This window comes from Schistocerca americana, unplaced genomic scaffold (genome assembly GCF_021461395.2).
Source record: "Schistocerca americana isolate TAMUIC-IGC-003095 unplaced genomic scaffold, iqSchAmer2.1 HiC_scaffold_38, whole genome shotgun sequence".
Lineage (NCBI taxonomy): Eukaryota > Metazoa > Arthropoda > Insecta > Orthoptera > Acrididae > Schistocerca > Schistocerca americana.
In genome coordinates, this window is record NW_025726104.1 from 1,286,618 (window position 1) to 1,303,414 (window position 16,797).

A 16,797-nucleotide genomic window follows, 5' to 3' on the forward strand; every position below is an offset into this window, starting at 1 on the left:
TCTTCTTGTACTAAAATCGGCATTGTGCCTTTTGTATTTAATTCCGATGCAATTTCAGTGTTTCATCGTCAATACGAAGGACCAAGGGATACAGTAAACCTGAAGTGAAGCATCGGAATCTATAACTAGTGTCACAGGGATGGTTCAAAACATAGACAGTAAGAAGAGTCAGTATTCTTGTACTTAAGTCGGCATTGTGCCGTTTGTATTTAATTCCGAAGCAATTTCTGTGTTTCATCTTCACAAAGAAGGTTCAAGGGATACAGTAAACCTGAAGTGAAGCACCGGAATCTATAACTAGTGTCACATGAATGGTTCAAATCATAGTCAGTAAGAAGAGTCAGACTTCTTGCACTTAAGTCGCCATTGTGCCTTTTGTATTTAATTCCTATGCAACTTCTGTGTTTCATCGTCAATAAGAAGTTCCGAGGGATATAGTAACCCTGAAGTGAAGCATCGGAATGTATAACTAGTGTCACAGGAATGGTTCAAACATGGTCAGTAAGAAGAGTCAGTCTCCTTGTAATTAATCCGGCATTGTGCTTTTTGTTTTAATTTCCGATGCAATTTCTATGTTTCATCGTCAATACGAAGGTCCAAGGGATACAGTAAACCTGGAGTGAAGCATCGGAATCTATAACTAGCGTCACATGAATGGTTCAAAACATAGACAGTAAGAAGAGTCAGTCATGTTGTACTTAATTCGGAATTGTGAATTTTGTATTTCATTCCGATGCAATTTCTGTGTTTCATCGTCAATAAGAAGGTCAGAGGGATACAGTAAACCTGAACTGAAGCACCGGAATCTATAACTAAATTCACAGAAATGGTTCAAAACATAGACAGTAGGAAGAGTGAGTCTTCTTGTACTTAAGTCGGCATTGTGCCTTTTCTATTTAATTCCTATGCAATTTCTGTGTTTCATCGTCAATAAGAAGGTCCGAGGGATATAGTAAACCTGAAGTGAAGCATCGGAATCTATAACTAGTGTCACAGGAATGGTTCAAAACATGGTCAGTAAGAAGAGTCAGTCTTCTTGTAATTAAGTCGGCATTGTGCTTTTTGTTTTTAATTCCGATGCAATTTCTATGTTTCATCGTCAATAAGAAGGTCCAAGGGATACAGTAAACCTGGAGAGAAGCAGCGGAATCTATAACTAGTGTCACAGGAATGAATCAAAACATAGTCAGTAAGAAGAGTCAGTCTTCTTGTACTAAAATCGGCATTGTGCCTTTTGTATTTAATTCTGATGCAATTTCAGTGTATCATCGTCAATAAGAAGGACCAAGGGATACAGTAAACCTGAAGTGAAGCATCGGAATCTATAACCAGTGTCACAGGGATGGTTCAAAACATAGACAGTAAGAAGAGTCAGTATTCTTGTACATAAGTCGGCATTGTGCCTTTTGTATTTAATTCCGAAGCAATTTCTGTGTTTCATCTTCAATAAGAAGGTTCAAGGGATACAATAAACCTAAAGTGAAGCACCAGAGTCTATAGCTAGTGTCACAGGAATGGTTCAAAGCATAGTCAGTAAGAAGAGTCAGTCTTCTTGTACATAAGTCGGAATTGTGCCTTTTGTATTTAATTCCGATGCAATTTCTGTGTTTCATCGTCAATAAGAAGGTCCAAGGGATACAGTAAACATGAAGTGAAGCATCGTAATCTATAACTAGTGTAACAGGAATGGTTCAAAACATAGACAGTGGGAAGAGTCAGTCTTCTTGTACTTAAGTCGGCATTGTGACTTTTGTATTTAATTCCGACGCAATTTCTGTGTTTCATCGTCAATAAGAAGGTCAGAGGGATACAGTAAACCTGAACTGAAGCACCGGAATCTATAACTAGTGTCACAGGAATGGTTCAAAACATAGACAGTAGGAAATGTCAGTCTTCTTGTACTTAAGTCGGCATTGTGCCTTTTCTATTTATTTCCTACGCAATTTCTGTGTTTCATCGTCAATAAGAAGGTCCAAGGGATACAGTAAACCCGGAGTAAAGCTCTAAATCTATACCTAGTGTCACAGGAATGGTTCAAAACATCGACAGTAAGAAGCGTCAGTCTTCTTGTACTTAATTCGGCATTGTGCCTTTAGTATTTAATTCCGATGCAATTTCTGTGTTTCATCGTGTATAAGATGGTCAGAGGCATACAGTAAATCTGAAGTCAAGCATCGGAATCTATAACTGGTGTCACAGGAATGGTTCAAAACATAGTCAGTAAGAAGAGTCAGTCTTCTTGTACTTAAGTCGGCTTTGTGCCTTTTGTATTTAATTCCGATGCAATTTCTGTGTTTCATCGTCAATAAGAAGGTCCAAGGGACACAGTAAACCTGAAGTGAAGCATCAGAATCTGTAACTAGTGTCACAGGAATGGTTCAAAACATAGTCAGTAAGAAGAGTCAGTCTTCTTGTACTTCAGACGGCATTGTGCCTTTTGTATTTATTTCCGATGCAATTTCTGTGTTTCATCGTCAATAAGAAGGTCCAAGGGATACAGTAAACCTGAAGTGAAGCACCGGAATCTATAACTAGTGTCACATGAATGGTTCAAATCATAGTCAGTAAGAAGAGTCAGACTTCTTGCACTTAAGTCGCCATTGTGCCTTTTGTATTTAATTCCGATGCAATTTCTGTGTTTCATCGTCAATAAGAAGGTCCAAGGGATACAGTAAACCTGGAGTGAAGCACCGGAATCTATAACTAGAGTCACAGAAATGGTTCAAAACATAGACAGTAGGAAGAGTCAGTCTTCTTGTACTTAAGTCGGCATTGTGCCTTTTCTATTTAATTCCTATGCAATTTCTGTGTTTCATCGTCAATAAGATGGTCCGAGGGATATAGTAAACCTGAAGTGAAGCATCGGAATCTATAACTAGTGTCAAAGGAATGGTTCAAAACATGGTCAGTAAGAAGAGTCAGTCTTCTTGTAATTAAGTCGGCATTGTGCTTTTTGTTTTTAATTCCGATGCAATTTCTATGTTTCATCGTCAATAAGAAGGTCCAAGGGATACAATAAACCTGGAGTGAAGCAGCGGAATCTATAACTAGTGTCACAGGAGTGAATCAAAACATAGTCAGTAAGAAGAGTCAGTCTTCTTGTACTAAACTCGGCATTGCGCCTTTTGTATTTAATTCCGATGCAATTTTAGTGTTTCATCGTCAATACGAAGGACCAAGGGATACAGTAAACCTGAAGTGAAGCATCGGAATCTATAACTAGTGTCACAGGGATGGTTCAAAACATAGACAGTAAGAAGAGTCAGTATTCTTGTACTTAAGTCGGCATTGTGCCTTTTGAATTTAATTCCGAAGCAATTTCTGTGTTTCATCTTCAATAAGAAGGTTCAAGGGATACAATAAACCTAAAGTGAAGCATCAGAGTCTATAGCTAGTGTCACAGGAATGGTTCAAAGTATGGTCAGTAACAAGAGTCAGTCTTCTTGTACATAAGTCGGAATTGTGCCTTTTGTATTTAATTCCGATGCAATATCTGTGTTTCATCGTCAATAAGAACGTCCAAGGGATACAGTAAACCTGAAGTGAAGCTTCGGAATCTATAACTAGTGTAACAGGAATGGTTCAAAACATAGACAGTGGGAAGAGTCAGTCTTCTTGTACTTAAGTCGGCATTGTGACTTTTGTATTTAATTCCGATGCAATTTCAGTGTTTCATCGGCAATAAGAAGGACCAAGGGATACAGTAAACGTGAAGTGAAGCATCGGAATCTATAACCAGTGTCACAGGGATGGTTCAAAGCATAGACAGTAAGAAGAGTCAGTATTCTTGTACTTAAGTCGGCATTGTGCCTTTTCTATTTATTTCCTATGCAATTTCTGTGTTTCATCGTCAATAAGAAGGTCCAAGTGATACAGTAAACCTGGAGTAAAGCTCTAAATCTATAACTAGTGTCACAGGAATGGTTGAAAACATCGACAGTAAGAAGAGTCAGTCTTCTTGTACTTAATTCGGCATTGTGCCTTTAGTATTTAATTCCGATGCAATTTCTGTGTTTCATCGTGTATAAGATGGTCATAGGCATACAGTAAATCTGAAGTCAAGCATCGGAATCTATAACTAGTGTCACAGGAATGGTTCAAAACATAGTCAGTAAGAAGAGTCAGTCTTCTTGTACTTAAGTCGGCATTGTGCCATTTGTATTAAATTCCGAAGCAATTTCTGTGTTTCATCTTCAATAAGAAGGTCCAAGGGATACAGTAAACCTGAAGTGAAGCACCGGAATCTATAACTAGTGTCACATGATTGGTTCAAATCATAGTCAGTAAGAAGGGTCAGACTTCTTGCACTTAAGTCGCCATTGTGCCTTTTGTATTTAATTCCGATGCAATTTCTGTGTTTCATCGTCAATAAGAAGGTCCAAGGGATACAGTAAACCTGGAGTGAAGCATCGGAATCTATAACTAGCGTCACATGAATGGTTCAAAACATAGACAGTAAGAAGAGTCAGTCATCTTGTACTTAATTGGGAATTGTGAATTTTGTATTTAATTACGATGCAATTTCTGTGTTTTATCGTCAATAAGAAGGTCAGAGGGATACAGTAAACCTGAATTGAAGCACCGGAATCTATAACTAGAGTCACAGAAATGGTTCAAAACATAGACAGTAGGAGGAGTCAGTCTTCTTGTACTTAAGTCGGCATTGTGCCTTTTCCATTTAATTCCTATGCAATTTCTGTGTTTCATCGTCAATAAGAAGGTCCGAGGGATATAGTAAACCTGAAGTGAAGCATCGGAATCTGTAACTAGTGTCACAGGAATGGTTCAAAACATGGTCAGTAAGAAGAGTCAGTCTTCTTGTAATTAAATCGGCATTGTGCTTTTTGTTTTTAATTCCGATGCAATTTCTGCGTTTCATCGTCAATCCGAAGGACCAAGGGATACAGTAAACCTGAAGTGAAGCATCGGAATCTATAACTAGTGTCACAGGGATGGTTCAAAACATAGACAGTAAGAAGAGTCAGTATTCTTGTACTTAAGTCGGCATTGTGCCTTTTGTATTTAATTCCGAAGCAATTTCTGTGTTTCATCTTCAATAAGAAGGATCAAGGGAAACAGTAAACCTGAAGTGAAGCACCGGAATCTATAACTAGTGTCACATGAATGGTTCAAATCATAGTCAGTAAGAAGAGTCAGACTTCTTGCACTTAAGTCGCCATTGTGCCTTTTGTATTTAATTCCGATGCAATTTCTGTGTTTCATCGTCAATAAGAAGGTCCAAGGGATACAGTAAACCTGGAGTGAAGCATCGGAATCTATAACTAGCGTCACATGAATGGTTCAAAACATAGACAGTAAGAAGGGTCAGTCATCTTGTACTTAATTCGGAATTGTGAATTTTGTATTTAATTCCGATGCAATTTCTGTGTTTCATCGTCAATAAGAAGGTCAGAGGGGTACAGTAAACCTGAACTGAAGCACCGGAATCTATAACTAGATTCACAGAAATGGTTCAAAACATAGACAGTAGGAAGAGTCAGTCTTCTTGTACTTAAGTCGGCATTGTGCCTTTTCTATTTAATTCCTATGCAATTTCTGTGTTTCATCGTCAATAAGAAGGTCCGAGGGATATAGTAAACCTGAAGTGAAGCATCGGAATCTATAACTAGTGTCACGGGAATGGTTCAAAACATGGTCAGTAAGAAGAGTCAGTCTTCTTGTAATTAAGTCGGCATTGTGCTTTTTGTTTTTAATTCCGATGCAATTTCTATGTTTCATCGTCAATAAGAAGGTCCAAGGGATACAGTAAACCTGGAGTGAAGCAGCGGAATCTATAACTAGTGTCACAGGAATGAATCAAAACATAGTCAGTAAGAAGAGTCAGTCTTCTTGAACTGAAATCGGCATTGTGCCTTTTGTATTTAATTCCGATGCAATTTCAGTGTTTCATCGTTAATAAGAAGGACCAAGGGATACAGTAAACCTGAAGTGAAGCATCGGAATCTACACTCCTGGAAATGGAAAAAAGAACACATTGACACCAGTGTGTCAGACCCACCATACTTGCTTCGGACACTGCGAGAGGGCTGTACAAGCAATGATCACACGCACGGCACAGCGGACACACCAGGAACCGCGGTGTTGGCCGTCGAATGGCGCTAGCTGCGCAGCATTTGTGCACCGCCGCCGTCAGTGTCAGCCAGTTTGCCGTGGCATACGGAGCTCCATCGCAGTCTTTAACACTGGTAGCATGCCGCGACAGCGTGGACGTGAACCGTATGTGCAGTTGACGGACTTTGAGCGAGGGCGTATAGTGGGCATGCGGGAGGCCGGGTGGACGTACCGCCGAATTGCTCAACACGTGGAGCGTGAGGTCTCCACAGTACATCAATGTTGTCGCCAGTGGTCGGCGGAAGGTGCACGAGCCCGTCGACCTGGGACCGGACCGCAGCGACGCACGGATGCACGCCAAGACCGTAGGATCCTACGCAGTGCCGTAGGGGACCGCACCGCCACTTCCCAGCAAATTAGGGACACTGTTGCTCCTGGGGTATCGGCGAGGACCATTCGCAACCGTCTCCATGAAGCTGGGCTACGGTCCCGCACACCGTTAGGCCGTCTTCCGCTCACGCCCCAACATCGTGCAGCCCGCCTCCAGTGGTGTCGCGACGGGCGTGAATGGAGGGATGAATGGAGACGTGTCGTCTTCAGCGATGAGAGTCGCTTCTGCCTTGGTGCCAATGATGGTCGTATGCGTGTTTGGCGCCGTGCAGGTGAGCACCACAATTAGGACTGCATACGACCGAGGCACACAGGGCCAACACCCGGCATCATGGTGTGAGGAGCGATCTCCTACACTGGCCGTACACCACTGGTGATCGTCGAGGGGACACTGAATAGTGCACGGTACATCCAAACCGTCATCGAACCCATCGTTCTACCATTCCTAGACCGGCAAGGGAACTTGCTGTTCCAACAGGACAATGCACGTCCGCATGTATCCCGTGCCACCCAACGTGCTCTATAAGGTGTAAGTCAACTACCCTGGCCAGCAAGATCTCCGGATCTGTCCCCCATTGAGCATGTTTGGGACTGGATGAAGCGTCGTCTCACGCGGTCTGCACGTCCAGCACGAACGCTGGTCCAACTGGGGCGCCAGGTGGAAATGGCATGGCAAGCCGTTCCACAGGACTACATCCAGCATCTCTACGATCGTCTCCATGGGAGAATAGCAGCCTGCATTGCTGCTAAAGGTGGATATACACTGTACTAGTGCCGACATTGTGCATGCTCTGTTGCCTGTGTCTATGTGCCTGTGGTTCTGTCAGTGTGATCATGTGATGTATCTGACCCCAGGAATGTGTCAATAAAGTTTCCCCTTCCTGGGACAATGAATTCACGGTGTTCTTATTTCAATTTCCAGGAGTGTATAACTAGTGTCACAGGGATGGTTCAAAACATTGACAGTAAGAAGAGTCAGTATTCTTGTACTTAAGTCGGCATTGTGCCTTTTGTATTTAATTCCGAAGCAATTTCTGTGTTTCATCTTCAATAAGAAGGTTCAAGGGATACAATAAACCTAAAGTGAAGCATCAGAGTCTATAGCTAGTGTCACAGGAATGGTTCAAAGCATGGTCAGTAAGAAGAGTCAGTCTTCTTGTATATAAGTCGGAATTGTGCCTTTTGTATTTAATTCCGATGCAATTTCTGTGTTTCATCGTCAATTAGAAGGTCCAAGGGATACAGTAAACCTGAAGTGAAGCATCGGAATCTATAAATAGTGTAACAGGAATGGTTCAAAGCATAGACAGTGGGAAGAGTCAGTCTTCTTGTACTTAAGTCGGCATTGTGACTTTTGTATTTAATTCCGACGCAATTTCTGTGTTTCATCGTCAATAAGAAGGTCAGAGGGATACAGTAAACCTGAACTGAAGCACCGGAATCTATAACTAGTTGCACAGGAATGGTTCAAAACATAGACAGTAGTAAAAGTCAGTCTTCTTGTACTTCAGACGGCATTGTGCCTTTTCTATTTATTTCCTATGCAATTTCTGTGTTTCATCGTCAATAAGAAGGTCCAAGGGATACAGTAAACCTGAAGTGAAGCACCGGAATCTATAACTAGCTTCACATGAATGGTTCAAATCATAGTCAGTAAGAAGAGTCAGACTTCTTGCACTTAAGTCGCCATTGTGACTTTTGTATTTAATTCCGATGCAATTTCTGTGTTTCATCGTCAATAAGAAGGTCCAAGGGATACAGTAAACCTGGAGTGAAGCATCGGAATCTATAACTAGCGTCACATGAATGGTTCAAAACATAGACAGTAAGAAGAGTCAGTCATCTTGTACTTAATTCGGAATTGTGAATTTTGTATTTAATTCCGATGCAATTTCTGTGTTTCATCGTCAATAATAAGGTCAGAGGGATACAGTAAACCTGAACTGAAGCACCGGGATCTATAACTAGAGTCACAGAAATGGTTCAAAACATAGACAGTAGGAAGAGTCAGTCTTCTTGTACTTAAGTCGGCATTGTGCCTTTTCTATTTAATTCCTATGCAATTTCTGTGTTTCATCGTCAATAAGAAGGTCCGAGGGATATAGTAAACCTGAAGTGAAGCATCGGAATCTATAACTAGTGTCACAGGAATGGTTCAAAACATGGTCAGTAAGAAGAGTCAGTCTTCTTGTAATTAAGTCTGCATTGTGCTTTTTGTTTTTAATTCCGATGCAATTTCTATGTTTCATCGTCAATAAGAACGTCCAAGGGATACAGTAAACCTGAAGTGAAGCATCGGAATCTATAACTAGTGTAACAGGAATGGTTCAAAACATAGACAGTGGGAAGAGTCAGTCTTCTTGTACTTAAGTCGGCATTGTGACTTTTGTATTTAATTCCGACGCAATTTCTGTGTTTCATCGTCAATAAGAAGGTCAGAGGGATACAGTAAACCTGAACTGAAGCACCGGAATCTATAACTAGTGTCAGAGGAATGGTTCAAAACATAGACAGTAGGAAGAGTCAGTCTTCTTGTACTTAAGTCGGCATTGTGCCTTTTCTATTTATTTCCTATGCAATTTCTGTGTTTCATCGTCAATAAGAAGGTCCAAGTGATACAGTAAACCTGGAGTAAAGCTCTAAATCTATAACTAGTGTCACAGGAATGGTTCAAAACATCGACAGTAAGAAGAGTCAGTCTTCTTGTACTTAATTCGGCATTGTGCCTTTAGTATTTAATTCCGATGCAATTTCTGTGTTTCATCGTGTATAAGATGGTCATAGGCATACAGTAAATCTGAAGTCAAGCATCGGAATCTATAACTAGTGTCACAGGAATGGTTCAAAACATAGTCAGTAAGAAGAGTCTGTCTTCTTGTACTTAAGTCGGCATTGTGCCTTTTGTATTAAATTCCGAAGCAATTTCTGTGTTTCATCTTCAATAAGAAGGTCCAAGGGATACAGTAAACCTGAAGTGAAGCACCGGAATCTATAACTAGTGTCACATGAATGGTTCAAATCATAGTCAGTAAGAAGGGTCAGACTTCTTGCACTTAAGTCGCCATTGTGCCTTTTGTATTTAATTCCGATGCAATTTCTGTGTTTCATCGTCAATAAGAAGGTCCAAGGGATACAGTAAACCTGGAGTGATGCATCGGAATCTATACCTAGCGTCACATGAATGGTTCAAAACATAGACAGTAAGAAGAGTCAGTCATCTTGTACTTAATTCGGAATTGTGAATTTTGTATTTAATTCCGATGCAATTTCTGTGTTTTATCGTCAATAAGAAGGTCAGAGGGATACAGTAAACCTGAACTGAAGCACCGGAATCTATAACTAGATTCACAGAAATGGTTCAAAACATAGACAGTAGGAAGAGTCAGTCTTCTTGTACTTAAGTCGGCATTGTGCCTTTTCTATTTAATTCCTATGCAATTTCTGTGTTTCATCGTCAATAAGAAGGTCCGAGGGATATAGTAAACCTGAAGTGAAGCATCGGAATCTATAACTAGTGTCACAGGAATGGTTCAAAACATGGTCAGTAAGAAGAGTCAGTCTTCTTGTAATTAAGTCGGCATTGTGCTTTTTGTTTTTAATTCCGATGCAATTTCTATGTTTCATCGTCAATAAGAAGGTCCAGGGGATACAGTAAACCTGGAGTGAAGCAGCGGAATCTATAACTAGTGTCACAGGAATGAATCAAAACATAGTCAGTAAGAAGAGTCAGTCTTCTTGAACTAAAATCGGCATTGTGCCTTTTGTATTTAATTCCGATGCAATTTCAGTGTTTCATCGTCAATAAGAAGGACCAAGGGATACAGTAAACCTGAAGTGAAGCATCGGAATCTATTACTAGTGTCACAGGGATGGTTCAAAACATAGACAGTAAGAAGAGTCAGTATTCTTGTACTTAAGTCGGCATTGTGCCTTTTGTATTTAATTCCGAAGCAATTTCTGTGTTTCATCTTCAATAAGAAGGATCAAGGGACACAATAAACCTAAAGTGAAGCATCAGAGTCTATAGCTAGTGTCACAGGAATGGTTCAAAGCATGGTCAGTAAGAAGAGTCAGTCTTCTTGTACATAAGTCGGAACTGTGCCTTTTGTATCTAATTCCGATGCAATTTCTGTGTTTCATCGTCAATAAGAAGGTCCAAGGGATACAGTAAACCTGAAGTGAAGCATCGGAATCTATAAATAGTGTAACAGGAATGGTTCAAAGCATAGACAGTGGGAAGAGTCAGTCTTCTTGTACTTAAGTCGGCATTGTTACTTTTGTATTTAATTCCGACGCAATTTCTGTGTTTCATCGTCAATAAGAAGGTCAGAGGGATACAGTAAACCTGAACTGAAGCACCGGAATCTATAACTAGTTGCACAGGAATGGTTCAAAACATAGACAGTAGTAAGAGTCAGTCTTCTTGTACTTAAGTCGGCATTGTGCCTTTTCTATTTATTTCCTATGCAATTTCTGTGTTTCATCGTCAATAAGAAGGTCCAAGGGATACAGTAAACCTGGAGTAAAGCTCTAAATCTATAACTAGTGTCACAGGAATGGTTCAAAACATCGACAGTAAGAAGAGTCAGTCTTCTTGTACTTAATTCGGCATTGTGCCTTTAGTATTTAATTCCGATGCAATTTCTGTGTTTCATCGTGTATAAGATGGTCAGAGGCATACAGTAAATCTGAAGTCAAGCATCGGAATCTATAACTAGTGTCACAGGAATGGTTCAAAACATAGTCAGTAAGAAGAGTCAGTCTTCTTGTACTTAAGTCGGCTTTGTGCCTTTTGTATTTAATTCCGAAGCAATTTCTGTGTTTCATCGTCAATAAGAAGGTCCAAGGGACACAGTAAACCTGAAGTGAAGCATCAGAATCTATAACTAGTGTCACAGGAATGGTTCAAAACATAGTCAGTAAGAAGAGTCACTCTTCTTGTACTTCAGACGGCATTGTGCCTTTTGTATTTATTTCCGATGCAATTTCTGTGTTTCATCGTGAATAATAAGGTCCAAGGGATACAGTAAACCTAAAGTGAAGCACCGGAATCTATAACTAGCTTAACATGAATGGTTCAAATCATAGTCAGTAAGAAGAGTCAGACTTTTTGCACTTAAGTCGCCATTGTGCCTTTTGTATTTAATTCCGATGCAATTTCTGTGTTTCATCGTCAATAAGAAGGTCCAAGGGATACAGTAAACCTGGTGTGAAGCATCGGAATCTATAACTAGTGTCACAGGGATGGTTCAAAACATAGACAGTAAGAAGAGTCAGTATTCTTGTACTTAATTCGGCATTGTGCCTTTTGTATTTAATTCCGAAGCAATTTCTGTGTTTCATCTTCAATAAGAAGGTTCAAGGGATACAATAAACCTAAAGTGAAGCATCAGAGTCTATAGCTACTATCACAGGAATGGTTCAAAGCATGGTCAGTAAGAAGAGTCAGTCTTCTTGTACATAAGTCGGAATTGTGCCTTATGTATTTAATTCCGATTCAATTTCTGTGTTTCATCGACAATAAGAAGGTCCAAGGGATACAGTAAACCTGAAGTGAAGCATCGGAATCTATAACTAGTGTAACAGGAATGGTTCAAAACATAGACAGTGGGAAGAGTCAGTCTTCTTGTACTTAAGTCGGCATTGTGACTTTTGTATTTAATTCCGACGCAATTTCTGTGTTTCATCGTCAATAAGAAGGTCAGAGGGATACAGTAAACCTGAACTGAAACACCGGAATCTATAACTAGTGTCACAGGAATGGTTCAAAACATAGACAGTAGGACTAGTCAGTCTTCTTGTACTTAAGTCGGCATTGTGCCTTTTCTATTTATTTTCTATGCATTTTGTGTGTTTCATCGTCAATAAGAAGGTCCAAGGGATACAGTAAACCTGGAGTAAAGCTCTAAATCTATAACTAGTGTCACAGGAATGGTTCAAAACATCGACAGTAAGAAGAGTCAGTCTTCTTGTACTTAATTCGGCATTGTGCCTTTAGTATTTAATTCCGATGCGATTTCTGTGTTTCATCGTGTATAAGATGGTCAGAGGCATACAGTAAATCTGAAGTCAAGCATCGGAATCTATAACTAGTGTCACAGGAATGGTTCAAAACATAGTCAGTAAGAAGAGTCAGTCTTCTTGTACTTAAGTCGGCTTTGCGCCTTTTGTATTTAATTCCGATGCAATTTCTGTGTTTCATCGTCAATAAGAAGGTCCAAGGGACACAGTAAACCTGAAGTGAAGCATCAGAATCTATAACTAGTGTCACAGGAATGGTTCAAAACATAGTCAGTAAGAAGAGTCAGTCTTCTTGTACTTCAGTCGGCATTGTGCCTTTTGTATTTATTTCCGATGCAATTTCTGTGTTTCATCGTCAATAAGAAGGTCCAAGGGACACAGTAAACCTGAAGTGAAGCATCAGAATCTATAACTAGTGTCACAGGAATAGTTCAAAACATAGTCAGTAAGAAGAGTCAGTCTTCTTGTACTTAAGTCGGCATTGTGCCTTTTGTATTTATTTCCGATGCAATTTCTGTGTTTCATCGTCAATAAGAAGGTCCAAGGGATACAGTAAACCTGAAGTGAAGCACCGGAATCTATAATTAGTGTCACATGAATGGTTCAAAACATAGTCAGTAAGAAGAGTCAGTCTTCTTGTACTTCAGTCGGCATTGTGCCTTTTGTATTTATTTCCGATGCAATTTCTGTGTTTCATCGTCAATAAGAAGGTCCAAGGGATACAGTAAACCTGAAGTGAAGCACCGGAATCTATAATTAGTGTCACATGAATGGTTCAAATCATAGTCAGTAAGAAGAGACAGACTTCTTGTACTTAAGTCGCCATTGTGCCTTTTGTATTTAATTCCGATGTAATTTCTGTGTTTCATCGTCAATAAGAAGGTCCAAGGGATACAGTAAACCTGGAGTGAAGCATCGGAATCTATAACTAGCGTCACATGAATGGTTCAAAACATAGACAGTAAGAAGAGTCAGTCTTCTTGTACTTAATTCGGAATTGTGAATTTTGTATTCAATTCCGATGCAATTTCTGTGTTTCATCGTCAATAAGAAGGTCAGAGGGATACAGTTAACCTGAACTGAAGCACCGGAATCTATAACTAGAGTCACAGAAATGGTTCAAATATAGACAGTAGGAAGAGTCAGTCTTCTTGTACTTAAGTCGGCATTGTGCCTTTTCTATTTAATTCCTATGCAATTTCTGTGTTTCATCGTCAATAAGAAGGTCCGAGGGATATAGTAAACCTGAAGTGAAGCATCGGAGTCTATAACTAGTGTCACAGGAATGGTTCAAAACATGGTCAGTAAGAAGAGTCAGTCTTCTTGTAATTAAGTCGGCATTGTGCTTTTTGTTTTTAATTCCGATGCAATTTCTATGTTTCATCGTCAATAAGAAGCACCAAGGGATACAGAAAACCTGGAGTGAAGCAGCGGAATCTATAACTAGTGTCACAGGAATGAATCAAAACATAGTCAGTAAGAAGAGTCAGTCTTCTTGTACTAAAGTCGGCATTGTTCCTTTTGTATTTACTTCCGATGCAATGTCAGTGTTACATCGTCAATAAGAAGGTCAGACGGATACAGTAAACCTGAAGTGAAGCTTTGGAATCTATAACTAGTGTCACAGGAATGGTTCAAAACATAGACAGTAAGAAGAGTCAGTCTTCTTGTACTCAAGTCGGCATTGTGCCTTTTCTATTTAATTCCTATGCAATTTCTGTGTTTCATCGTCAATAAGAAGGTCCAAGGGATATAGTAAACCTGGAGTGACGCATCGGAATCTAACTAGTGACACAGGAATGGTTCAAAACATAGACAGTAGGATGAGTCAGTCTTCTTGCAGTTAAGTCGGCATTGTGCCTTTTCTATTTAATTCCGATGCAATTTTTGTGTTTCATCGTTAATAAGAAGGTCCAAGGGTTACAGTAAACTGGGAGTGAAGCATCGGAATCTATAACTAGTGTCACAAAAATGGTTCAAAACATAGTCAGTAAGAAGAGTCAGTCCTCTTGTACTTAAGTCGGCTTTGTGCCTTTTGTATTTAATTCCGATGCAATTTCTGTGTTTCATCGTCAATAAGAAGGTCCAAGGGACACAGTAAACCTGAAGTGAAGCATCAGAATCTATAACTAGTGTCACAGGAATGGTTCAAAACATAGTCAGTAAGAAGAGTCAGTGTTCTTGTACTTCAGACGGCTTTGTGCCTTTTGTATTTATTTCCGATGCAATTTCTGTGTTTCATCGTCAATAAGAAGGTCCAAGGGATACAGTAAACCTGAAGTGAAGCACCGGAATCTATAACTAGTGTCACATGAATGGTTCAAATCATAGTCAGTAAGAAGAGTCAGACTTCTTGCACTTAAGTCGCCATTGTGCCTTTTGTATTTAATTCCGATGCAATTTCTGTGTTTCATCGTCAATAAGAAGGTCCAAGGGATACAGTAAACCTGGAGTGAAGCAACGGAATCTATAACTAGCGTCACATGAATGGTTCAAAACATAGACAGTAAGAAGAGTCAGTCATCTTGTACTTAATTCGGAATTGTGAATTTTGTATTTAATTCCGATGCAATTTCTGTGTTTCATCGTCAATAAGAAGGTCAGAGGGATACAGTAAACCTGAACTGAAGCACCGGAATCTATAACTAGAGTCACAGAAATGGTTCAAAACATAGACAGTAGGAAGAGTCAGTCTTCTTGTACTTAAGTCGGCATTGTGCCTTTTCTATTTAATTCCTATGCAATTTCTGTGTTTCATCGTCAATAAGAAGGTCCGAGGGATATAGTAAACCTGAAGTGAAGCATCGGAATCTATAACTAGTGTCACAGGAATGGTTCAAAACATGGTCAGTAAGAAGAGTCAGTCTTCTTGTAATTAAGTCGGCATTGTGCTTTTTGTTTTTAATTCCGATGAAATTTCTATGTTTCATCGTCAATAAGAAGGTCCAAGGGATACAGTAAACCTGGAGTGAAGCAGCGGAATCTATAACTAGTGTCACAGGAATGAATCAAAACATAGTCAGTAAGAAGAGTCAGTCTTCTTGTACTAAAATCGGCATTGTGCCTTTTGTATTTAATTCCGATGCAATTTCAGTGCTTCATCGTCAATAAGAAGGACCAAGGGATACAGTAAACCTGAAGTGAAGCATCGGAATCTATAACTAGTGTCACAGGGATGGTTCAAAACATAGACAGTGGGAAGAGTCAGTCTTCTTGTACTTAAGTCGGCATGGTGTCTTTTGTATTTAATTTCGACGCAATTTCTGTGTTTCATCGTCAATAAGAAGGTCAGAGGGATACAGTAAACCTGAACTGAAGCACTGGAATCTATAACTAGTGTCACAGGAATGGTTCAAAACATAGACAGTTGGAAGAGTCACTCTTCTTGTACTTAAGTCGGCATTGTGCCTTTAGTATTTAATTCCGATGCAATTTCTGTGCTTCATCGTGTATAAGATGGTCAGAGGCATACAGTAAATCTGAAGTCTAGCATCGGAATCTATAACTAGTGTCACAGGAATGGTTCAAAACATAGTCAGTAAGAAGAGTCAGTCTTCTTGTACTTAAGTCGGCTTTGTGCCTTTTGTATTTAATTCCGATGCAATTTCTGTGTTTCATCGTCAATAAGAAGGTCCAAGGGATACAGTAAACCTGAAGTGAAGCATCGGAATCTATAACTAGTGTCACAGGAATGGTTCAAAACATAGTCAGTAAGAAGAGTCAGTCTTCTTGTACTTAAGTCGGCATTGTGCCTTTTGTTTAAATTCCGAAGCAATTTCTGTGTTTCATCTTCAATAAGAAGGTCCAAGGGATACAGTAAACCTGAAGTGAAGCACCGGAATCTATAACTAGTGTCACATGAATGGTTCAAATCATAGTCAGTAAGAAGGGTCAGACATCTTGCACTTAAGTCGCCATTGTGCCTTTTGTATTTAATTCCGATGCAATTTCTGTGTTTCATCGTCAATAAGAAGGTCCAAGGGATACAGTAAACCTGGAGTGAAGCATCGGAATCTATAACTAGCGTCACATGAATGGTTCAAAACATAGACAGTAAGAAGAGTCAGTCATCTTGTACTTAATTCGGAATTGTGAATTTTGTATTTAATTCCGATGCAATTTCTGTGTTTTATCGTCAATAAGAAGGTCAGAGGGATACAGTAAACCTGAACTGAAGCACCGGAATCTATAACTAGAGTCACAGAAATGGTTCAAAACATAGACAGTAGGAAGAGTCAGTCTTCTTGTACTTAAGTCGGCATTGTGCCTTTTCTATTTAATTCCTATGCAATTTCTGTGTTTCATCGTCAATAA